The sequence below is a fragment of the Pteropus alecto genome, unplaced genomic scaffold (genome assembly GCF_000325575.1).
Source record: "Pteropus alecto unplaced genomic scaffold, ASM32557v1 scaffold81, whole genome shotgun sequence".
In the NCBI taxonomy this organism is placed as follows: Eukaryota; Metazoa; Chordata; class Mammalia; order Chiroptera; family Pteropodidae; genus Pteropus; species Pteropus alecto.
In genome coordinates, this window is record NW_006433378.1 from 11,408,132 (window position 1) to 11,433,542 (window position 25,411).

The 25,411-nt window shown below is 38.6% G+C and overlaps 1 protein-coding gene across 11 annotated transcripts in view; it reads left to right on the forward strand.

The window, feature by feature from the left end:
- CHODL (chondrolectin) overlaps positions 1-25,411 on the forward strand; it is a 305,562-nt gene that overhangs the window by 29,243 nt on the left and 250,908 nt on the right. For 7 of the 11 annotated variants that reach the window (XM_025044201.1, XM_025044206.1, XM_025044199.1 and 4 more), the window contains exon 2: positions 5,936-6,014. The gene's annotated coding sequence lies outside the window, so the exon portion shown is untranslated. Of the gene's footprint in view, positions 1-4,556; positions 4,752-5,935; positions 6,015-11,734; positions 11,939-15,783; positions 15,935-25,411 lie in introns of those variants that run through there. The other 4 variants (XM_025044204.1, XM_025044200.1, XM_015586488.2 and 1 more) reach the window with 4 other exon arrangements.

Below are 25,411 nucleotides of genomic sequence, written 5' to 3' on the forward strand. Positions count from 1 at the left end.
TCCCTGCTGCAGAAGGTCGGGGATTTTGAAAGACGCTAAATGTCAACTGACAAGAAAAAAGTCAGAACTTTGGGACCCTTAACTTACCCCATCAGGGCAGGGATCTTGTTTTTTTGGACTTTATAAGGGCCATCCCACATTGCATGGCAGGACATGGAGAACTCTCTGTGTTTGTTGAAATGAATAAATCGATGTAGTTTCTATTGGAAAAATTAAATAAGCATTAATGCTACCCCATCCAGTAATTTCTCCAGAATAGCTAACCTACAAAGTATCACATATAAGGAGCCCTCAGACCAGACCATAATTGTGCCCTGAGAAAACCATAATCAGAATCAAAGTTCCTGTCACAGCTCTATAGATTCTGGTATTTTTACTCTTTGCCCGCTCATCTCTCAGGAGTGAGAGAGGGAGCTTTTAACCTTCAAGTTATAACATTAAAATACTTGTGGTTCAGCTTATTAATAGATAATAAAGTCAGCAATGTGATATTCAGGAGCCATATCTGAATGTGGTTTCTATGATGTGAACAATCAACTATATATTGACATGTTTTTAAGCCCTTTGGAATACAAATGCTTGTCCTACAATTTCATCTCATTACAGAATGTATTCTCAGTAGATAATATGGGGTTTCTTGCCCTCCAAATTCATGCCCCCTCACTCAAACACAAGAAAGATATGTGTGTGTGTATGTGTGTGTGTGTGTGTATGTGTGTATCTCCTCCCCTGTAAGTCATGCCTCATTCTTTTATTGGCAGATCAACCTGATTTGAGCAGAAAAGGTGGACTCTCTCTCAGCCCTCTGCAGAGCCGTAGGAAGGGTCTCCCTTGGAGTTAGTTACCGGTCAGGTCCTCTGGCCTATTTCCAGTGCCCTCTCACTGCCACTCTGAGGTTATGCCTCAGCCTACCCCCCGACCCCTGCCCCAGCAGAATCCCTTCAATCTAAGCACTGGTAGGAGCTGGCAGCCTTAACCTGTGCTCGGTATCCTTGACACAACTTTCAGTAAGAAACACATGTCTCTGGAGATCTTGATGGGGCAAATATAATTGGGGAACGCTTTATCACTTAAAAATATATAAGAAATTATTAGATATTATTGATATTCCAGGCCCCATGTAAGGTACTGGTGGTGTGTTCCATATAGATCTTGCGGGAGTCAATCATTTCTGTTTGTCTTTATCTTTCCATCTCTTCACCTGTCCTCTTTCCTATTCCTAGATGGGTTTATGGTGGTTTATCACAAGCAAAGACAATAAAGTAATGGGGAATGAGAAATAGAGTCATGACTGAAGAGGCATCAGTAAGAATAGGAAGAAGATTCCAAACATCCAGGGCATAAAGGCCTATGTGGTTGTTATATTTGCTTTGACATTTAGCTTTGGGCTTCCTGATACTCAAAACAAGTAGAAAGACATAATACTTCTTTTCAGAAAAGAGGAGATATCTCATTTCCTTATGGAAGGCAAAAATGTCTGTTTTTAGCACTCAGTTCTGAAAGAGCATTTCAGTGTGGTGCTTTATATAATGGGCATTGAACAAGACAATGTTCTTGATTTCCTCCACATAGCAAGTGCAGAAGCGAGTTTCCTGTGACCATCTCCTGTGTGGTCTGTTGATGATACTGATATAATCTTCAAAAACATCTTAACGAAGGCGATTCTGTGAAGACCCTCCTCCGATAAAATGGAAGCTGTCCAGACCAAATGAATTTTATCCATCTTAAGGACTGGATCAGCCCTAGGACCTGTCCAAGGGAAAAAATGTTGAATTTTCCCTTGGGAACAGTCCATGTTCATTGTCAGCACTCTCAGTCACCTGAGCTCCCCTTCCTGGCCCTAATCCAATCATCTCTTTTTTGTTTAATTTTCGATGTCTTGCTTTTTTCCCCCAGATACTGTTATTAATTCTCAGCAGCCAGAAAAATCCTAATGTCAGCTGAGTTTTGGAATTGCTGAGTTTTAAAAAATTTAAGACTTTTTTTTCCTAAACGTTGGTCTTTTCAGAGCTTTTAAAACACTAACATATATTGTGACTCTCTAAGAAAAATAATGCTCAGTATTTCTTAACCTTATTTGGGCATAGAATCCCTTTCGGAAGCACCAAACACTTGCTGGGAAGCTGCTAAAAGCTATTTTTTGATAATGTCTTAGTGTTAGTCCTTACAGGGTACTACTGGTGCTATAATACAAGGTTAATGATGGTCAACAAATTTTTGAAATTCAGAGCCATTTATCTTTAGTAGAGCATCCTTGGTGCCCTGGCAAATAGAGGAAATATATTTGGGAAGGTGGGCCTTCCTAAATCCCTTAGGTCAGGCGTCCTCAACCGGTACCCGTCTATGGCCCGTTAGGAGCCAGGCAGCACAGCAGGAGGTGAGTGGTGGGCAAGCAAGCGAAACTTTATCTGTATTTACAGCTGCTCCCCAGCGCTAGCATCACCGCCTCGGCTCCACCTCAGATCATCAGGCATTAGATTCTCATAGGAGCACCAGTCCCTGGTGCCAAAAAAGGTTGGGGACTGATGCTAGGTCATGTGTATTTCTAAAACAGCCCACATAGTCTTGGCTATGGTCTAAAAGTGCTTCTTTTCATATGAAATGATTATTCTATTCTTCAGCTTAATCTTTGAATTTCACCTGAAAAAAGTAACCATTAAAAATACTGTTGAGGTCATTTGAAACAGCTGGTTTTTAAACTACCACTTAAAGAAAATAGTGCATAATAACCTTTGAGCAAGAATTATAAAGAATATATAAAATAGTAGCTTAAAAATACCCAACTACTGTCAATAGGACACAAAATCACTAGGATAAACATTGTTAATAGTTGTTAAGAGTCTTCAAAAGAAAATGGTTAATTAGTGACATCAGACACCTCCTGTGTGGAGACTTGTTATTCTTTAAAACTGGAAATTACTAAAGATCTTGAGACTGGATAGAATGAAAACAGATCTTATTTTTTACATCCTAGAAATAAATATTTGTAACCATATGGAGTCTGTTTTCTGAATCGAGGACAGGAACAATAATCTCACAAATTTATCTTTTAATTTTTGGTGGTTGAACAATACTACAGTTTTTCTCCCCATTCCACTGACTACACTCTTAATATTTTCTCTTTAAAAATTGAATTTTAACATCTTGAAACAATAGTTTCAGTCCTCTAAGCCAGTGGTCCCCAACCTTTTTGGCACCAGGGACCAGTGAGAATCTAATTATGAGAATCTAATGCCTGATGATCCGAGGCAGAGCTGAAACAATGATGCTAGCACCAGGGAGCGGCTCCAAATACCGATGAAACTTCGCTTGCTTGCCCACTGCTCACATCCTGCTGTGTGGCCTGGTTCTTAATAGGTCACTGACGTGCTGGTCTGTGGCCCGGGGGTTGGGGACCCCTGCTCTAAGCTACAGTATTTGTCACCAGAGAATGGAATTCTATCTGAAGATTAGGTTTCTCTGTTATGCTCCAGTGAGACAAATCTGGGCACTCATAACTCTTCCATTCCTCAGCACCTTTGACCTACTGTTCTGTACCTGCGTGGAACTCTCACCAATGCGTGATGAACTCCTATCTATCCTCTAAACCCCACGTAGTTCTCTTCTCCAGAAAGTTTTTTATCCTCCTCTTACTTTCCACGTGTATTTTATGAGTTTATTATTTGGGCTACCTTTGTGCTTAGACCTATTTTATTTTTCCATTTAACACATGTTCTTATGGAGTTTTTCGCTGTATAAAGTGTGAGTTCAAGGAATGTATGAAGTACATCTTACTCATTTCTGAATTTGGGGGTTTAAATTTACACTGCAGTACATATCTCACAAACATGGTGCTTTTATTTGCTATAATACATCTTATCTAGCTCTGGATACCTCAGTTCTGTTGCTAGTGAGAGCATGAACATGCTAGCAAACACTTAACTTGCCTGTTAAAGGTAGCTCAGTCTCTTCTGGCTTAACAAAAGTTTCTTTGTGATTGATGCGGTCTTTTTGATTAGTCTTTAGGGAATGGTAGAATATAATAGTCCATCAGTTCAGAGTACAGACTCTTTATCAGGACTCTTCCCCTGCCTCTCATCTGGTCTCTTTGCCTCCTTTTCTCCAAGGTGGCATGTTTGCTCTGAGAAAAGTTTGAATTGTTCAACGCAGTGTGGAGGCAGCCTTCTGGTGTCGGCTACCATCTTTATTTTTGTTGGTTTCTTCTGAAGAGTGATTAGCCTGTTTAGTGCCTTGTTTTCTTTGGCTGGTGTCCAGTGAGGTATAGGTAATCCCATCTCGTCTACTTGGGTTTCCTGGTGGGACCCTCCTATTGAAGAAGTAGTCTCTTCCATTTGTGTGGGTTTTCTAAAATTCTTTGTTCTATGGCCTCACTCTCCCAGTACCAAACCCTTCAAACTCTCAGCACCAAGGCTTCCCAGCTCTCTAGCTTGAACCGTGGGAACTCTGCGATCTGCTCCATGCCGAATGTTGTTCGTGGGAGATAGGGACACTCATGTCCATCTGCTCATGTCTAATCCTCCACGGCTGAGCAAGGCTGTTCTGTTTTTACAGGAAAAATTTGAGAGACATAATTTCAATCAGTCTGATGCCAGAAAAGGGAGTAACCAGTGAAAAATCATTGTCGTAAGACAGCTGGGAGAATCAAGAAAAATGGAATAGATTTTGCCATTCCTGTCAGCGTAATGCCGGCATTCAGTCAGCCTCTGCCAGGCTATTGAGCTTTGTTGGAAAACTGTGGTTACTTAAGATTGGTGAGTTGATCTAGAAATACTGACGTTTAAGCTGAACAAACGTGATGCGTTTTCAGCTGCAAAGTCTTTGATGACTCCAAGGCTGTTTGGGATTGTTATCTTCAAGAAAGATTAGAGAGATATTGTCAGACTTTTACATAATAGTTTCTAGTATCAGTTCCTAGTAAAAACTGCTATGAAGATTAGCCAAGAAATTGCTTATATGTCATTGCCTAATCCTTGGAAAAATAACTCAATGTGACATACTTTGTACCTCTTTCATTAAAATACTGCCTGTGAGAGAATAGAATCTGATGGGTAGTGGGTAGCACACTAAGGTAGTGAATAATACCTGTTACTCTGAGAGATTGTCTAACTTGGAATCACTTGCTTTAACCCTTCTGCTGAAAACCTCTAAAATTTTTTGAGAAGCTATGAATATAAAATTTATAACCTAAGACTTCCAAGCAGGCTGAATAATTTGCTGCGACGCTTAAGACCAGCAGGTGTTTTTGGAATATGTGGCATCGAAAGCAATTTTCTCATAGCTAAAGCAGTCTTTCACATGGAGGTAGAAAATGGTAAAGATTCAGACAGGAAAAATGTTGAGGCAATGTGTTATTTTTCTCCCTTATACCTGTGCTTGAGGTTTTATTTTTTTTTTCATTTTTAAGTCACTTAAGGCATTTTATTTTTTGCTCCTTTTTGTTGATGAACAGTCAATTCTTATTTACCCTTTAATTCTTTGGACTTAATCACCTGTAGACAAATGAAAACATTTATTATACAATTAATCAGAAATTCTGTTTGTTCTTTTACTGAAATTCTATAGGAATTATAGGCATTATCATTCAATATAGCACTTAGTTATGTCATTTTGTTATTGTTAAACACTACTGTGTTTGTCTCATTTCTTCCTTAAATGATAAGCTTTTTGTGTATATACGGGTGTGATGGTTAATTCTGTGTCACTTTGACTGGACCATAGTGCACTCAGGCATTTGGCTAAACATTCTGGTTGTGTCTGTGAGGGTGTTTCTGGATGAGATTAATTTGAATCAGTAGACTAAGGAAAGCAGATTGCTTTCCCTAATGTGAGTGGACCTCATCCAGTCAATTGAAGACTATAGAACAAATAGGCCAAGTAGGAGGGAACTCCTGTCTGACGGCTTTGAGCTGCGACATTGATCTTTTTTTGTCTTTAGACACGAACTGGAATATTGGCTTTTCCTGTGTCTCCAACCTGAGGACTGCATCTTGGGACTTCTTAGCCTCCATAATCAGGTGAGCCAGTTCCTTAAATAGATTCCTTAAATACACATATTCCATTGGTTCTGCTTCTTTGAAGAACCCTGACCAATATAACGAGTCATGTCTCTGATACTCATTTCATGTTACACACAATGTTACACACTATGGTTATATTAGAAACTTAAAATAGAGTTTTAGAAGTAGTGTGATCATTGATCAAAATGATCCATGAACCTTAACAGTCACTTATTCTAAACCATAATCCCAACTAACCATTTGCTAAATCCTTGAGTGCTATTTGCTATTTGTTTGAGTGCTATAAGCGTACTATTGTACTTGTCAGTTTTGACATAGGTAGAAATAAACGCAGTGACAAATGCAGTATTGATCTTGATTAGGTGATATAAAATGTGCTGAATTTCTATATTTGAATGACAAATGGTAATTACGGTATATTATACAACATGATTTTCATCATGAAATATGTTATTTAAATGGTAGGTTAAACTTGTTAACCTTAGCCAAAAGGCTGTGTATATCTTCTGAAAATTTATGATATTGTAAGTGGCATAAGAAAGGCTCTATGTTTATCGTTGCTGCCTGCAAGATTTGTAAACCAGTTAAGGCATGTCATCTTTCCTGGAGCAACTGGGTTTTTTTTGACCCATGTCAGGGCATGCATTTGGAGTTGTTTTTCAAATAGTTGTGATGAATATCTTGTCTGATTTCAGTTATGGCCCTTGAGGTGAATTTGTAGGAGGACTGATCAAGAGGAAAGTTTTAGTGGTTTGTTACAAATCAGAGGAGTGAAGCTATAACTGATCCCTGTTAAATTGAACTCTGTGGCCTTGACCTCAGTAGGCTTGTGTGGGAATTGACTGAATGGATTAAAGGTAGGAAATGTGTCAAATCATAAACCAGAGTTAAGTGAGCAGAGAATTGCATTTGTCATGAGTTACCGTGACTCTGTTCACTTCAGAGTGTGATGGCGTGGGTGTCCTCACATGAAAGACTTGCAAACTCTTTTGGTTATTGAGACCACTTATAATAGTTTTTATTATGTGAATGTTAGAAGCATAATTTATGAAAATATGAAATGTTTCTTTCCTCCTGAGAAGAGAGGTGAGACATTTCAGCTAAGAAATTTCAGAAAGCAGAAACATCAATTGACAGTCATGGAAGAAAATTCTTCTCTGAAATGTCTGGCAATCTGTATTTGCCACTGATTTAATATTTCAATGCATTTCAGGAAGTAATTTTGTTTCCTTAATACTTTGCTAGATTGCCTATAGAAATATTGAAGAATATAATACATGCTCTACTGTTGCCCATTTGATATTGAGCGTTAATAAATACTCCTGAGCTCACTCACCTTCTAGGTCGAAAGTTGATGCTGTTTCAGGAGTGGTAAGCATGGCCTCCCTGTTACTCTCTTTTCAACTCTGCTCGTATAAGTAGCTTTTTTGTCTTCAAATGTGAGGAAAATAGCACCTCATGTAGAGTAGACTCACAGTGGACACAGAGGGCATAGAATGGCAACAAGTGGCAGATGGCATTTTGTAGATATAGTGGAGAGCAGTGAAGACAACTGTGTTAACAGCATAACTATTAAGAGTGGATATTAAATGGAACATTGAACAAGCCCATGAGCAGATAGTAAAAATAATGATTCTGCTAGAAAGAAGTGACCTCTAATGCACGCCTATAAAACCACAAACAATATGTGGCTTTCAACAGAAAATGGAAAAGCAGAAGACAAGAGAAATTGGACCTATATCAAATCCCAGCAGTAATGATTCTCTTAAGAATCATCTAAGGATTTTCACCAGAGACATATTGAAGAAAATATTGGGAATTAATATGAGAATTTTTCTGTATGTTGTTTATTATTTGTATTGAGTTTGTAATTATGATTATATTTATATTTATTATTAGTGGACTATATAGTAAAATATGTCATTTTTTATTTTACAATGCAGATCCATTCAGTCTAAATTAATCCTTTTATTGTCACGAAGTTCTTGAGTGAGCATATGCTTTACATGCTGTCATAGGTGACTAAACGGGGAAGACACTACCTGAAAACAGCTGTCTGCATCTGGGACCTAGAGGAGCAAAATCCAGAAATCAGTCCTTTTTCCAGAATGTTGCTTTTGCCATCCTTGTTTTAATCTGGGGTACTAGATAGTATCCATCTTTTTTAAATTTAATTTTATTTATTTATTTACTTATTTATTTATTTAGCAATCACCAAAGTCTTTATAAGAGGGTTTGAGGGAAAAAAATGTGACTTGATTAAAAAGAATGTCTCTTTTAGCATTTTATTCAAGTGACGGTGCTCAGTGCAGTCTCTTACTAAGTGTCACTTGCGTTGTCTGTGAGAGTGCACTAAAGGAGAATACAAATGATTTACATGCACAACTAAGATCCAGGTGTTCTAAGGAGACAGCCCTCTTGCCCAACTCCAAAAATGGAATCAAATCAAGTAACAAATATTTAGTCATCTCTTTTTATGGGCCCGACACAGGGCTAAGTGTAAAGTGTACAAAATAGAGACCATCCATATTCCTGAACCTTCAGTAATTACACACAAAAGAGTTTTCACAGTCTAAAACATTTTCATTTTAGCTATAGAGGCAATAAGAGACAAATAGAAAGAAATTAATGTGATCTGGAGCAAAGAAGTTTCATGAAAGAGACATAATTTGAGATGTACCTACAAAGAGAAGGATGGGAAAGAGAGGACTAGATAGGCAGGCGGGAGGAGCAAGTCCACAGCCCTAACAGACTTATCCCAGGTGCGTGCATCATCCCTGAGCTTGAACCTAAGTTTTGCAGGCATCAGTGGCTCTGTGTTTTTGTTAATACTGTGGTGCCCACATATAGAATGACTTCTGTGGCTGCTTGCTTAAAAACCAGTTTCTGATACTAAGTTCCTTCCAGTTTCAACTCCACCATCTTGACTATTTGTCCTCCATGAAGAGAAAGAGTTTGAGAGAGAAACACATATTTGATCTCACGGTTTACATGTATAATTTTCTGTGTTTGCTTGACTCAGGAGAAGTTATTTCTTCTCTCTGTTTTTTAGTTAAGTATCCTCGAATCTCTGTAAAATAAAATACTAATCGTGGCAGATGCTAGTGCTCCCCACCCTCTGTATTATCTTTTTCCTGAGCCCTCAGGTAGATGACATTTTCTAGGCTCTCTTGCAGGTAGATGTAGCCATATGAGGATTCTGAGCAATGGCCCATGAGTGGGAATGATGGAACCATTTCCAGACTGGCATGTAGAGAACTTCCCATCTGCAAATCTCTTTTATTCCCTGGCTGGTTGGAGAGGACTCTAGGGATCCAAAACAAAGGAAGATGAGGCCTCTCTGGTGGCAAGGACCCTGGTCCCAAAGTTGTGGGCATAGGACAGAGCCTTTTTTTTCTCATTGCCACTCAATTGGACTGTGATGTGATATGATGTGAGCTAGAATCCTGATGAGTTGATTTCCCAAAGCAGTATCACTATTAATTTAAAGCATATGAAGGAACTTCTTACAATGGAGCATAGCTAATTCTAGTAAACTTTAAAAAAATTTTTATTTGGAAACAATTTCAAGACAAGAAAAGTTGTGAGAACAGCACAAAGAACACCTGTATGTTCCTCACCCTGGTTCATGTGCATTTTCTTCCACTTGCTCCATCTCTTGCTCTTTCTTCTCATATATATGTATTCTTTATATATTTTTCTGAACTCAGTCTACCCCGAACAGTAAGGACACTCTTCCATACACAATCACAGCATTTATCAAACTCAAAACAAAACAAAACAAAAACCCAAGACAAAATGAAACAAAAACCAAACCAACCAAAGAAAAAGCCCAAACCCTCATCTCTATCCAATCCACTGTCTATATCCCTCTTTGCCTTTATTTTTTGTCTTCGATATTGACATTTTTAAAGAACACACTCCTCCATTTTTAGTAGAACATTTCTCATTTGGGGATTGTCTCATGTTTCCTCATTATCAGAGTTAGGTCATGCATTCTTTTGAGGACTCTTGATTGAAGAACAACAAGAAAAGCATTTTGAACTTAAACTTTGCAGAGCACACAGAACAGGAGTTAGAGAGGCATCATGCTGTCATTGCTTAGTTGCCGAGTTACAAGTTAGATTTAGTTTCTAAAAACAACAATATAGTTTCTCACAACACACCAAAAATACGAACACCATCGGAGAGGGGAAATTGCATGTAAAATTAGGAAATTGCTGGTTGTGGATGATAAGTCACAGCTTCCCTTTTAGCATTCAGAACCTCCTGCTACTCTGCTTTCAGGACTCCACAGACTCTCTTCTGTCTGGAGCAGTGTATGTGATAAGCTGGCAGGCAAATATTAGTGTCTCACTAGGTCTATTAACCTACCAGGGATGTACGTGTTTTAAAAGATGGTATCTGGGAGGAGTAATCCATGACTCAAAGCATGGTTTCCCAAGGGTGACATTTCTGGGACAGGGCGCCTGGAGAGGGGAAACATTTTTGGAACCATGTGATGGTTAATTTTATTCGTCAACTTGGCTAGTCTGTAGTACCCAGGACTTCATTAAAATCTAATCTAGGTGTTGCTGTGAAGCCTCTTCATGTAGATATGGTGAACATCTACCATCGGCTGACTTTACGTAAAGGACGTTAACCTCAATCATGTGGGCAGGGCTCGTATAGTCAGGTGAAGGCCATTAGAGCAGAAGCTGAGGTCTCCTAGAGAAGAAATTGTGTCTGAAGACCACAGCGTTAACTCCTGCCTGAATTTCCAGCTCGCCGACCTGCCCTACAGGTTCCCGACTTGCCATCCTCTGTAATTACACGAGCCAATTTTTTAAAATAGATCTCTTTATACATATATATCTCCCGTTGGCCTGTTTCTCTGGAGAACCCTGATAAAGATAGGCTGTCATTTCTGTATTTCTCAAGTTATGCTTCAGAAGTAGTAATTGCTAGCACAATGTTTTGAACATAAAAAATGTTCAAATAATATATGTTAAAAGGATCAATTAAACTACCATGAAAGTTAATATTGAGGCTTTGAAGTTAAAAAAAAATGAAATGATATTTCTCCATAATATTGAAACTCTCAAAAAAGAAATAGGAACATTCATGCATTCATGCTTTTTTTCCTTTAGTTTTAAGAAAATCTCCTCGGTGTTTTTGTTGTTGTTGTTGTTGTCGGTTTTTTTTTTTTTTTTTCTTTTTTGGTCACATAAACTTGAAGTCACATTGCTCTCCAGGACTCTAACAGTTTCCTGTTTATCAGCAAGTAGTAATACAGGTTTGCTCTTAATTTCAGTATTGAGTAAATATTTTTACATACAGTTTTTTTTTGCTGCCCTCTGGTGGACATAGTTAAATAAATAAAATGTATATAAATACATATCAAGTAGTCTTCTATTTGAGTATGTTCCCAAAGTTTCTTTCCAAATTTGGAAAACCCAATGCATTTTTTATACAAGAAGAGAGATCAGCACCTCAGATTTGTTTATAAATCCCTATTATAATACATGATGTACTTAAAATATGGCACCCAAAGTAATAGAGCCTAACAAAAAGTTGTGCCGATGTTTCCATGAGAAAATGCATTGGGAATGCATGCCCCTCTCCCCTGCTGTGGCCTCAATTACTGAGGAAGGCTAAGTGGAATTTCCCGGATTCTTCTCCAGGGTGCTTCTGTGGGCGGGACGTGTATGTGTGTGTGTTGTGTGTGTGGGGGTGGGAGAGGGATGGGGGTGGTGAAGTACAGACCTGAAGGCTTTCAGGAATGGGACCAGGTGGGTGGGAGTGGTGAAAAGAAGTGAGGCCGAGCTCAGCCTTGAGACGCAGGATGAGGAGCCAAGTTTGAGAGAAATAGAAGATCTAGGAATGAGGCTGGAGGAACAAGAATGACACCAAAGACAAGGAGGGGATAGTAAAGGACAATGGTAAGAGCCGTGGTCTGTCAGAGCTGGCTTGTATCCAGTCATAAGAGTCTATTGTTAAGTTTTCAAGAATTTGTGAGTCAGTTGTTAAACAAAGACATTATTAAAAATTAAACCATATAAACTTACAATTGTTTTTAAAACTAGGAGAATACACTCAAACTCATTGCTTCCTAGTTATTTTACTGCATTTTTACCATATTAATAGTAGTAAAATCACCCATTGAGGTGTTTGCTATTTGTGCAGTGGAAATACTGTATAATGGTGTGTTACTCTCACCAGCTCTACATTCAGTGATATCAGCAGCTGGTAGTTGGTCATGGCGGGAATGTTTTTTGCCAAGGAATTTGAAAAATGCTACAAATCAAGGCCTTCCTTTCCCTCCAAGAGTTAGTTGTTAAACATTTTGCCGGCATACCATTAGGTAAAGAGGTGTCTTTGAGAAAAAAAGAGGTTTCCTATTTTATTTTATTATTTTATTGTACTTTACTTTTTCCTTTATTTTATATTTTTAATTCTACCTCTGATTCATTATTCATTCAATCAACAAATATTTTTCGATTCTCTACTCGTCGGCAGTTTTCCAGGCTCTGTTGTGTTTCTGCACATCTTGCAAAAGAGGCACTGACTGCCTTTGTCCCAGAATGTCCTTTCACGGTGTTCATATAGTGAATGACCTTGGAAGATCGTGTCTCCCTCTGGAGTGAAGAGCAGGAATACTTACTGCCCATTGTAACATTTTGGATTCTCTATACTTAAGGAACCTTTTTTTTAGTACAACCCACCATGTGTGCAGGTGTCATCTAGTCCTTTTGGTGTTACCCTGTAGGACTTGGGGCTCAGGGACCTGGTGCAAAAATGCCAATACTGTGACTACTGCTATTGTTGCGATTAATAAACTATACATCTCTGGTCCACAGTCTTGTGGCTTCTATCAGCATCTATGAAACTGTGGCAGGCTAATTTATTAGCTTGCAAATAGTGTAGAATCTCTGATCCTTCCCCATTTTTGACAGACTGAGTGTCAAGTGTTGGGCTAGGTGCTGGGATGATGAGGTGGACAAGGCAGACAAGATCCTGCCCTGAGAAGGTCTAGAGAGAAGTCTGCTTCACACAGGTCATTGGGGAAGTTCTTTCTGCTCAACCACCCACCAGAAAGAACGTTCCCAACGACCTGTGTGAAGCAGACTTCTCATTATTCCATCGCAACACTGTTTGATTCCTTCTTAATCCTTATGCCAATATAATTGTTTAACGTTTCTTCTTTACTGTTGACGATATTTGTTTATAATTCCAAAAGGTATTTTGAGCATCACAGGGCAGGATCTTGTCTTCCTTGTCCACCTCATCATCCCAGCACCTAGCCCAACACTTGACACTCAGTCTGTCAAAAATGGGGAAGGATCAGAGATTCTGTACTATTTGCAAGCTAATAAATTAGCCTGCCACCGTTTCATAGATGCTGATAGAAGCCACAAGAGGACAGTAGTGACATAATGAAGTAGTAGTTGTTCATTGATTAATTGATTGATTAATGAAGGGGATTTTTAAGATTGAGTGTGGGGTTATTTTTTTTTATTACTAAAGTTAATAAAGGGGAAGAGGAGGAGGTCATCAGACCGTGGAGGTAATGACGGGGGGATTCCTGCCCCTTTCCTGAATTGGAATCACATGAAATTTCAAATATTATGTAAGGATTTGGGATTTGAAGAAATCCCTGGAACAAATACTTGGGCGCTGGATGGGAGTAGTGTCAGTGCGGTGGGTAGAGGGCAGAAAAGGTGGCCGTAGGGAGGGAGATAGAATGATTGCGTTAGTACCTGCCCCAGTTGTGTTCCTAGGTGAGACTGTATAAGTCAGGGACAAGTTGCCTGGAGTTTTAAAATTTTCTTTCAACCATTTTTTGGAAAATTAGGTAGCAAAATCCATGGAGTATGGGCACACTAACTATTGAGGGTTACAGTGAAGTTAGTCTGTCTCATGGACTGAAATGTTTCTGAAACCAAGTTCCTGGCACTTAGTTGATTAATCTGAGACCTCTCTGCTGTCCTATAAAGTGTGGAGCTTTTCATGAGAGGTCACCCAAACAGCCTCGCCGAATACCTGAGACTTGAAAGCAAAGGCAGAACAGTGGAATATAAAACTTCCCTTATGTCTTCCACAAATGTGACTTTAAGTATTTCTGTGGGTTTTTAGAAATGTATGTTAGAATTCGCACTCAAAGCAACTTGAAAATAATATTTTTATATTCAGTTATTTTTAATGACAAATGGATATTGCATAATGTCTGTGCTAGATGGGATCTGTAAATTGATTATAATTGTTTCTTTTAGCACCAGCTGTTAGACAACCTAAATCATCTCCCTGAGTAATAAATACATTGCTAACTTCTGGGGAGTTTCCAAATAAAACGCCAACCTAAAGCATCTCCCTGAGTAATAAATACATTGCTAACTTCTGGGGAGTTTGCAAATAAAACACGAACAAAATAAATCTAGAAAACACCTCAATTGTTTTAGTGTGAAATTCTCTTAAAATGAACATATTACTGTGATAATGTACCCTTACATTTACCAAGCACTCAACATACATTATTATAGTCCTATAAAACCCCCCAAAGAAGTTACTATTATTATTCTGCCTTTTCACAGACAAGGAAGCAGGCTCAGAGGTGGAGTGAGTTGCTTCAGGTCGTATGATTAGTAAGGAGCTGAGTCAGGAGTCTGACATGAGCCTTTTGAACATCTAGGCACTGGTCTCTGATCTAAGGACTAAGAGTTTTTGCAGATTCCCTTTTGTTACATCCCTTTTCGTTTATGGGAATGTCCTTGCCTTATGCCCTGATTCTTGGGGTCATTGCCTATTCTTGCTGGTCCAAGCTTCCTTTATTCATAGGTATGCATGGAGACCCCCAGCCCCAATCCTAGACCAATGGGAAAGATTGGGCCACAGTGAACGCTGATCTCAGTGTAATTTAATATCCACTTGGTAAGAAGGATAAAATATATCTATATCTATTGCTATTTAGAAAAGAAAACCAAGGCTGCATGTATATCGTTGTTAAGAAGAAATGCGAAATATTGTTTCTCAACAGCTGCCCTTGAAAATATTAAAAACTCTCAACTTGCCAGAAACCTAGAATAAGATTGTTCTTAGGACTGAAAAATATATGATATAAAAAGAAAAAATTCTTGACATAGTCACATGGCAAAATCACTTAGGCAGGCGATATTTTTTAAAAATAATAAAATATAAATAATAAATAAGAAAATAAAAAGGACATGAAACTGTAGATGTATAATGACCAGTTAAGTGAACTCCAATGTAATTACCACCTGTATCAAGAAACAGAGCATGGCCAGTGTCTAGAAGCCTCTTCCTTACACAAAACTGCCCCCTGCTCCTCTAAAGGTGATTTTTTTATGATAAATCGCTTTTTTTTTAAGTGTTAACACCTAAGTTTATATACTCTATACACTATATATGTATATATGTGTAGTGTGTGTATATATATATACTTTATATGTGGTATATTTACACACTTATGGATTGTAATAATTATGTATAAGTATATATATATTTTTAACTAATACTCTAATTAGAGAATATGTCTGTGAGATTTGTGAACTCAAGATTAGGTGGCCTTACTCATCTTTATATATCTAGTACCTAGCACAGACCCTGAAATTTGATGAGCATGTCATAGCTGCAATAAATCTGTTTTGAGCAGATAAATTATAAATTGTTAAATAAGAGATCATAATTTCACTTATCTTTTGGAGCTTGTTTTGATTAGGTGGTGGAATAATATATATCAACATATGAACTGATGCTTTTTTCCTTTCAGATCTCCTGAACTGATTCTTCCATTTGAAAAGTTATGCATTCATTGCCTTTGGGTAGGGACAACACAGATAAGTCAGATGATGAAAAGAGTTAAATGCTTGGCTAATCTATCTCTGTGTCCAGGAGTTTGTCCTGAACAGTGGATTTGAAAGGTTAGATAAAGCGTTGTTTTTCTATTCCTGACTCTCTCAGCCCAGAAGGAAGAAAGTGAGAAGGTGAACAAGAGTCTGGATGTGAGGCTGTCACTGAAAACTAGAGGCCGACACTGCTTTTTGGCCTTCCTTGACTGCCATCCTAGGGTGACAGAGACCTTGGATAGGCTTGGGGGCTCTGAAATCGAGGGGATCTGTGCCGCAGTGTGCTGGACCTGCCTTTGTCCCAGCTTTCAAGAGCCAATTGTTAGATGTTTAGGAGTTTTGTGAGTGTGTTGGTATCACTTTGGTAATTGGAAATCAGCTGTGGTGAGTGAGAGTGTTACTCTCTGGAAATCAGCAAATGCTCTTCCAATCCACCCAGAAGAGCTGGTTGTTAAATATTTATCAGTGCCCACTAGACCTGTGCCTCCATTCCCAGAAGGGGCCTGGGAAACTAGATGGACTGCGAAGGACCAGACATCTTCTGAAATTTCACATCAAGTGTAAAGTTTGTGGTGTGGTGCAGGCAGGGGATGGGCCTTAGTCAGCTTCTCACGGTTCCCGCCTCTTCATGCTGTGGGAAGGAGTAGAACAATTTCCATGCATCCCAGAGCAGGCCAGAAGTGGTAAAGTATCTGTGAGAATCCTAATAATTGACCCACAGCCGCCCCAGAGAGACATGGGATTACAGATCAGTGCTTTCTGAACATCTTGGAGAGGGCATGGAAGTGATTGAGTGTGGACCAAGTTTGAATGGTCTCAGAGCAGAGGTCAGTTGATGACCTGCCAGCAATCTAGGTGGATCAGGTTGCAACATGCAACCAGGTAAGCAATATGTATCTCAAAGAATGCTGGCGTTGACAACCCACTCTCTCTATCCTGATTAATATCTTGGCACAACTGTATAAGTTTCTGAATCCTAAACTTGATCCCAGAAGGCTTGGAATTAGGGCAATGCATGGTGAAGCCCCCACTTTGGGTGTAAAAAATTTAATGGGGTGCCAAAAAACTCAGTAATCAAGAAAAATATTTCATGCAATATTTGGAAACTCAATGTAAAAGTGCATGATGAACAAAATATCTGAATTTGAAGTGAGTACAAGATTAGGTTTACCAAGTTTTCCTTTTGCCTCAGGCACTGAAGTGGCTACAGGGAGAATCCTTTATTAATTTGCTAAAAATGACAGACATATGTTTTGACCAACAATTCCATAAATTCACGCTTCACTTATTTTCTAATGTCTTAGGTAATGCCAGGTTCTGTCTTCCATCTGTTCTCACCCTCTGCCACTTCTAACAGCAATTGAAAAAATAGCTAGTGTTTTATCAGTTTAACTATGTGCCAGGAACTTTGGAAATTGCATTACATGCATTATCTGTTTTAATATGATAACTCCATAAGAGATGGACTATTAAAATGTCCATTTACAAATGAAGAAATTGAGGCTTAAGATGGTCACAGGGCTGTCAGATGTCACCTTGGCTCCAAAGCCTGTGTATATACTTATTGTGTTGAACTGCCAAATCAGGTGTCCTGATGCCTCACCAGGCTTTCCACTGATGTTCCTTCCCCCGCTTAAAAATGTGTTTTACTTTTTTCTTAAGCCTGGAAGATTGTGTAGCTTTTCTAGTTTACAGGGGTTTTATTATTCCTACTTGTTCTTATGAACACAATGGCTGATAAAGTATTAAAACTATGTTTCTTTATGAAAAACAACTCCAAAATGTCAACAGATACGGCTGGTGATGAAAACGAGTGGAAAGTCAGAAAGTGCATTAAAAAAAAGATTATTCTTAGGCGCAGAGTGGAAGATTTACAGAACAAATGACAGACCAAGTTGATATTTGTGAATTAGATCAGGACTCTTTCATTTGCAAGTGACAGAAATCCCACTTAAGCAAGGTCTTGGAAGCTGGGCTGCTTACGTAGTGAGGATGGGCTAGGATCTGGAGATGCAGGGATGTGAAGGCCACCCGAGCCAAGTTCAGAACGGGGAAGAAGGCTAAGTGTCAGGACCACAGGGCAAGAATGAGGCTGCAGAAGGAAAGCAAAGCGGGGTCTGTGGGGATGAGAAATACACTGGAAACTGGGGCATTTTCCCTCGATCTCTGCCTCAAGTGGCATTTTCCCTCGATCTCTGCCCCAAGTGGCATTTCTGGGTATGGCTGCATCTCCTCTGTGGCTCCTGCTGTCTGTGATGAAGCTCACCTTGGTTCTAGGTTCTCCGGGGTGACCCAGGCCTGGAGCTTCCGTAACACCATCTCCTATCGTGTTCCTCAAGCCTGTTGGTGTCAGTTGGGTTGCCTCACCAACCTTATTTGGCTTCTCAGCCCTTGCCTCACTTGTATTATCAACTTCCTGCACAAAATTCTTTCTGACCTAAATGTTCAGAGTGGTTTCTGATTCTTGGTTAGATCTGGAACTTCCATACTATACTGCCTGCCTTTGACCTTTACAAGCCTTGGAACCTAGTAATACTTGAATCACGAGTGACATACATGGATAGAACCACTAAGACCACTTAGCATGGCCATTCTCTCAAAGTGCCGTAATTTGGAGAGCTTGAATTCAAGAGCGAGAGGTACATGTTATATTTTATAGTCAAAAAGGAAATTGCATCACATGTATTATCTGTTTTAATATGATAATCCCCTAACAGATAGACTATTAAAATGTCCACTTACAAATGAAGAAACTGAGGTTTAAGATGGCCGTAGGGCTGGAGCGAGGCTGCAGGTTTTTATAAGGCAGGAAGATGAATCTGGAATATATACATGGGATGGGCTGAAGGTACATACAAGACAAGAGGCCCTAGCATGTTGGTATAACGAGAAGAAGGAGCCAGTGGAGATGCTGGGAGGGTCATTGATTGAATTAAGATCCCAGTGGTGGCACTTTGAAGTGAAGAACATAGATGGGGAGGAGAGCTTCTTTTTAAGAGGAAAATAAAATAATCAAGAATGGTTATTGCTGTAGATTTAATAAAGTACTTCAGTTTATACAATTGGAAATAGAGGTTTATAGTAAAAGTCATCCAGATGAATTTCCCAGGAAAGCCCAAAGAATTTACTTGTTTTGTTTTCTCTCTTTCATTCTTAGGTGTGCTTATGTATTATTATAATCCTCAAGCAGATCAGTTGATTCTCTAGTTGTTTTCTTTGCGGCATACAATGTCTGTTTAAAGGATCTTTTTATATGATAAATATGGCACTGTGTAGATCTTTGAAATCCAAACCCTCTCTTCCACCCCCATTTTTGCCTTCACTCCTTTTCACTTTCCTCTGTTCAAACAGCCTTGTTATTCTGTGCTTATTGCTGGATAGGATGTGGAAGGTATAGGTTTGGTGAAATAAAATTGGTTTCCATTCTTTCCCTGACTTTTCTTTTCCAAAATGCTAAGACCCCAGACAATAAAAACGCAGAGCTGGGGATAGGAGGAGGGTAGAGTTTCTCCAGGCAAATAGCAATATTTCAAATGAATTTGTGGAATCTGTGATTAAGAGCACTGGGGAGATTGTAAGGTCCCATCTTTTTCTGTTTCCTGGTTGGATCCTGACTTATATACATGCTGTTGCCCATCTTTAATCTCTAGAAACCTGGAACCTAGTAATACTGTAATCTTTAATGGTATATGTATATAGGATGACTAAGAACACTTAATACAACCATTTTTTTGAAGTGTTGTTTTTGGAGAAAATGACTGCTTGTCATGACTAGAGTTGTGGCACCTTAGACAGTCACACAACTGTCTTGTACCCCAGCATGGTACAGATGTAGAATATGTCTTAACCCTCAGACGTCTCCCAGAAGCAGCAGAGATTGTGTTGGACCTGAAGGGGCCATGCGCCATGGATAAAGCCTGTCCCCATATGCTCTGCCTGCACCAATGACCAGAAGGAGGCAGTGGATATGCTAGTGTATGCCACTAGGCTCAGATGACACACAGAACTAGATGACACACAGAACTTTTGTTGCCTAGGTACTACAAATAACCACAGAATTTAAACACAGCCTCAGGAAAAAGAGACAAGGGAGCTCAAATTAACTGAGATTGAGAAAAGGAAAACAGTACAGAGTTTCCTTAAAAATTAAAAATAGAACTATCATGTGATTCAGCAATCCCACTTTTGGGTATGCATCCAAAAGAATTGAAATCAGACTCTCAAAGGGATATTAGCACTCCTGTGTTCATTGTAGCTATTCACAACAACTAATGCATGGAAACAGCCCAAATGTTCATTACAAACGAATGGATAAAGAAAATGTGGTATATACGTACATTGAAGTAACATTCAGCCTTAAAAAAGAACAAAATCCAGTCATTTGCAACAACATGGATGGATCTGGAACACATAAGTGAAATAAGCCAATCATAGACAGACAAATATTGTATGATTCCATTTCTATGAGGTATCTAAAATAGTCACACTTATAGAGGCAGAAAAATAGAATGGTAGTTGCCAGAAGACGGAGGGGAAGGGAGTAGTTGTTGTTTACTGGGTATAAAATTACAGTTTTACAGGATGAATAAGTTCTAGAGATCTGCTGTGTAACATAGCACCTGTAATTAACAATATAGTATTGTGTACTTAAATATTTATTAAGAGGGCAGATCTCATATTAAGTGTCCTGCAACCCCTTCCTCACCCTCAAATGAAAACATAAACAACAAAAAATGAAAAAACAGACAGAACGAGAAGAAGGAGCCAGTGGAGATGCTGGGAGGGTCATTGATTGAATTAAGATCCCAGTGGTGGCACTTTGAAGTGAAGAACATAGATGGGGAGGAGAGCTTCTTTTTTAAGAGGAAAATAAAATAATCAAGAATGGTTATTGCTGTAGATTTAATAAAGTACTTCAGTTTATACAATTGGAAATAGAGGTTTATAGTAAAAGTCATCCAGATGAATTTCCCAGGAAAGCCCAAAGAATTTACTTGTTTTGTTTTCTCTCTTTCATTCTTAGGTGTGCTTATGTATTATTATAATCCTCAAGCAGATCAGTTGATTCTCTAGTTGTTTTCTTTGCGGCATACAATGTCTGTTTAAAGGATCTTTTTATATGATAAATATGGCACTGTGTAGATCTTTGAAATCCAAACCCTCTCTTCCACCCCCATTTTTGCCTTCATTCCTTTTCACTTTCCTCTGTTCAAACAGCCTTGTTATTCTGTGCTTATTGCTGGATAGGATGTGGAAGGTATAGGTTTGGTGAAATAAAATTGGTTTCCATTCTTTCCCTGACTTTTCTTTTCCAAAATGCTAAGACCCCAGACAATAAAAACGCAGAGCTGGGGATAGGAGGAGGGTAGAGTTTCTCCAGGCAAATAGCAATATTTCAAATGAATTTGTGGAATCTGTGATTAAGAGCACTGGGGAGATTGTAAGGTCCCATCTTTTTCTGTTTCCTGGTTGGATCCTGACTTATATACATGCTGTTGCCCATCTTTAATCTCTAGAAACCTGGAACCTAGTAATACTGTAATTTTTAGTGGTATACGTATATAGGATGACTAAGAACACTTAATACAACCATTTTTTTGAAGTGTTGTTTTTGGAGAAAATGACTGCTTGTCATGACTAGAGTTGTGGCACCTTAGACAGTCACACAACTGTCTTGTACCCCAGCATGGTACAGATGTAGAATATGTCTTAACCCTCAGACGTCTCCCAGAAGCAGCAGAGATTGTGTTGGACCTGAAGGGGCCATGCGCCATGGATAAAGCCTGTCCCCATATGCTCTGCCTGCACCAATGACCAGAAGGAGGCAGTGGATATGCTAGTGTATGCCACTAGGCTCAGATGACACACAGAACTAGATGACACACAGAACTTTTGTTGCCTAGGTACTACAAATAACCACAGAATTTAAACACAGCCTCAGGAAAAAGAGACAAGGGAGCTCAAATTAACTGAGATTGAGAAAAGGAAAACAGTACAGAGTTTCCTTAAAAATTAAAAATAGAACTATCATGTGATTCAGCAATCCCACTTTTGGGTATGCATCCAAAAGAATTGAAATCAGACTCTCAAAGGGATATTAGCACTCCCGTGTTCATTGTAGCTATTCACAACAACTAATGCATGGAAACAGCCCAAATGTTCATTACAAACGAATGGATAAAGAAAATGTGGTATATACGTACATTGAAGTAACATTCAGCCTTAAAAAAGAACAAAATCCAGTCATTTGCAACAACATGGATGGATCTGGAACACATAAGTGAAATAAGCCAATCATAGACAGACAAATATTGTATGATTCCATTTCTATGAGGTATCTAAAATAGTCACACTTATAGAGGCAGAAAAATAGAATGGTAGTTGCCAGAAGACGGAGGGGAAGGGAGTAGTTGTTGTTTACTGGGTATAAAATTACAGTTTTACAGGATGAATAAGTTCTAGAGATCTGCTGTGTAACATAGCACCTGTAATTAACAATATAGTATTGTGTACTTAAATATTTATTAAGAGGGCAGATCTCATATTAAGTGTCCTGCAACCCCTTCCTCACCCTCAAATGAAAACATAAACAACAAAAAATGAAAAAACAGACACAAAGAAACTTTTGTAGGTGATGGATATGTTTATTACTTTGATTATGATGATACTACAGGTGTATACATATATCCTAACTCATGAAATTATATTAAATATGTATAGTTTTTTGTTTATCAATTATGCCTCAATATATCTACAAAAAACAAAATAAAAATAAAAAAAGAGAAGGAAGCTTACTTTTTTCCCAGTTAATATCTGGATTGTCTCCAAATCATTTGTTGAATAATTCATCTTTTCTAACTGATTTGAAATAACCCTTTATGACATACTAAATTATATACTTAGGTCTATGTTTGGACTTTCTATTTTATCCCAATGAATTTTTTATCAATTCTTGAGCAGGTACTGTGCTATTCTTAATATTATAGCTTTCTAATATATTTTATAATCAGTATGGCTAGTTCTTCCTTGTTATCAGAATTTTTCTGTTTGTTTTTGCTTGTCATATTTTAATATAAACCTTAAGATTAGCTTCTTTAGTTAAAAGTATTGCTAGTATTTTTACTAGAATCAACATAAAATTATGGATTAACTAATGGAGATTTGCACCTTTCTTGTGTTGATTCTTCCTATTCAAGAATAAGATATGCTTTTCCATTTTTCATACCTATTTTTGTGTCCATTAATAGTATTTTAGAGTTTCTTCATACAAATGTTACACATTTCTTATTAAGTTTTCTACTATGTGTATTAGAGTCTTGGCAAGAAAGAATAACAACTACTCAAACAGAATAATGGAAGAGAGTTTAATAAAGAGACTGTTTTCAGAGGTGTGAGAAAGGCTTAAGAAAACTCAACAAGGGACAGTGAAATATTGGTGACAGCAGAGAACAGTGAGAGTGTTGAAGGAATGGCTACCAGACACTTACAGGAGAGGACTACCCTACAAGAGCTGTGGCCATCTGTAAAAGGACAGAGAAAACCCAAGGAGGAGATAACCAGACCTTGCTCTTGTCATCTGGTTCCCTGTCGGTGCCCTCCCATTGGATGAATCCAACAGGAGCCAGAGAGCAAGGGAGGTCATTGATATGGCCTGCAAATGTCAGCCTTCTTGGGCACACAGTAGAAAAGGGTGTAATGGAGTGAATATTTATGCCCAACCAACAAACATGTTGAAATCTCACCCCACAACGTGATGGTATTAGGAGGTGGGGCCTTTGAGAGGTAGGTAGGTCATGAGAGTAGGTTTTAAAGGGGTAAGTGCCTTTATAGAAGGAACCCCAGAAAGTTCTCTTGCCTGTTTTTTTTTCTTTTCTTTCTTTTTTTCTTTTTAGATGAAGCAACCCTTGGTTGACCTCACAGATTGCAAGAACCTTGTCAGCTTACAATCTCTTATTATTTATTTATTTATTTATTTATTTACTTACTTACTTACTTACTTACTTACTTATTTATTTAGTCTCCCATCCAAGTACTAACCAAGCCCGATCCTGCTTAGCTTCTGAGATCAGACGGGATTGGGCTTGTTCAGGATGGCATAGCCATAGACTCTCTTGCCTGTTTCTACCATGTGAGCATAATGAGAAGTTACCAGTCTGCATCCTAGAAGAGTGCTTTCACTAGAACCTGACCAGGCTGCCACCATGATCTCAGACTTCCAGTCTTCAAAACTGAGAAATAAATTTCTATTGTTTATAAGCCACCAGTCTATGGTGCTTCACTATAACAGCCTGAACTGAGTAAAGATAAAGAGTAGATTCAGAGGGGTAAATGAGAGATATTTAGTACATATTCATCTTTTTTTTTTTTTTACAATTATAAATAAAATATTTTGTTGTCTCGTGTGTGCGTGTGTGTGTGTGTGTGTGTGTGTGTGTGTACTTATTCCATCCCTGAACTTAAATTCTAAGTGAGATGATTTACAATTAGACAAGTAGTTACAATAAATGTGCTATGACAGGGGAGATGAAACGTACCACAAAAGCTTTAGCGGGTAGACCTGGTGAAGTCCGTGGGGTCATAAATGGCTCCTGAAAGAAATGAGGTTTAAATTGATATCCTAAGGATCATAAGTTGTTAGGTAGATTAAGGGGCTGATGGTGGAGTATGGTAAAGAGGTGAAGGGGATTTTCAAGTTAGATGAAGAATTTAAATTCTTTTTTTACTGTTTATTTGCTGTCTGACCTTGGATGAGTTACCGAACTTCTCTGTGCTACAATTTTTCTATCTGTAAAATAGTTATAATAACTATCTCACAGGGTCGTTGTAAGAATTAAATGAAAAATACACTTGATTGTTTTGGGATAGATAGTGCTTGGCAGACAATAAGTGCTCAACAAGTGGTAGCTTTTATTGACAGTGTATAGGAAGACCTGGAGTCACTAGATTGTGAGACACATCAGAAGAAATTAAACAGTGTATACTGCTAGTGGGAGGTGATTAGAAACTCAGTTGCAGATGTAGAAAAATGTAAGAATTTGGAGAACTTGACTTGATCATGGGTTTGGACATTGTTCCAAGGGCAATGGGAAGTCTCTGACGGATTTAACACAGAGAAGTTAAATGATCAGGTATCTGCTTCAGAAATGGCTGGTGCTCACTGTTCATTTCTCATCTCTTTTTTTGGGCATATTAGCCACATTTCCAAGCTCCCTTGCAGTTAGGGCTCATATGCCTGAGTTTTGGCAAGAGGATGTATTAATCAAGGTTCTCCAGAGAAACAGAACCATCAGGATATATACGATTTATTATGAGGAGTCGGCTGACAAGATTACAGAGGCCGTTGTGTCCAAAATCTGCAATGAGGGCTTGCAGGCTGTAGACCCAATGGTATAGATGAAGTCCAAAGGCAGTCCACTGGAGAATTCTCTCTCGCTCAGGGAGGCTGCTCTTTTTATTCTATTCATGCCTTCAACTGATTGAGGCCCACTTGCATTTTGGAGAGGAATCTGCTTTTCTCGGAGTTCATGGGTTTAAACATCAATCTCAGCCAAA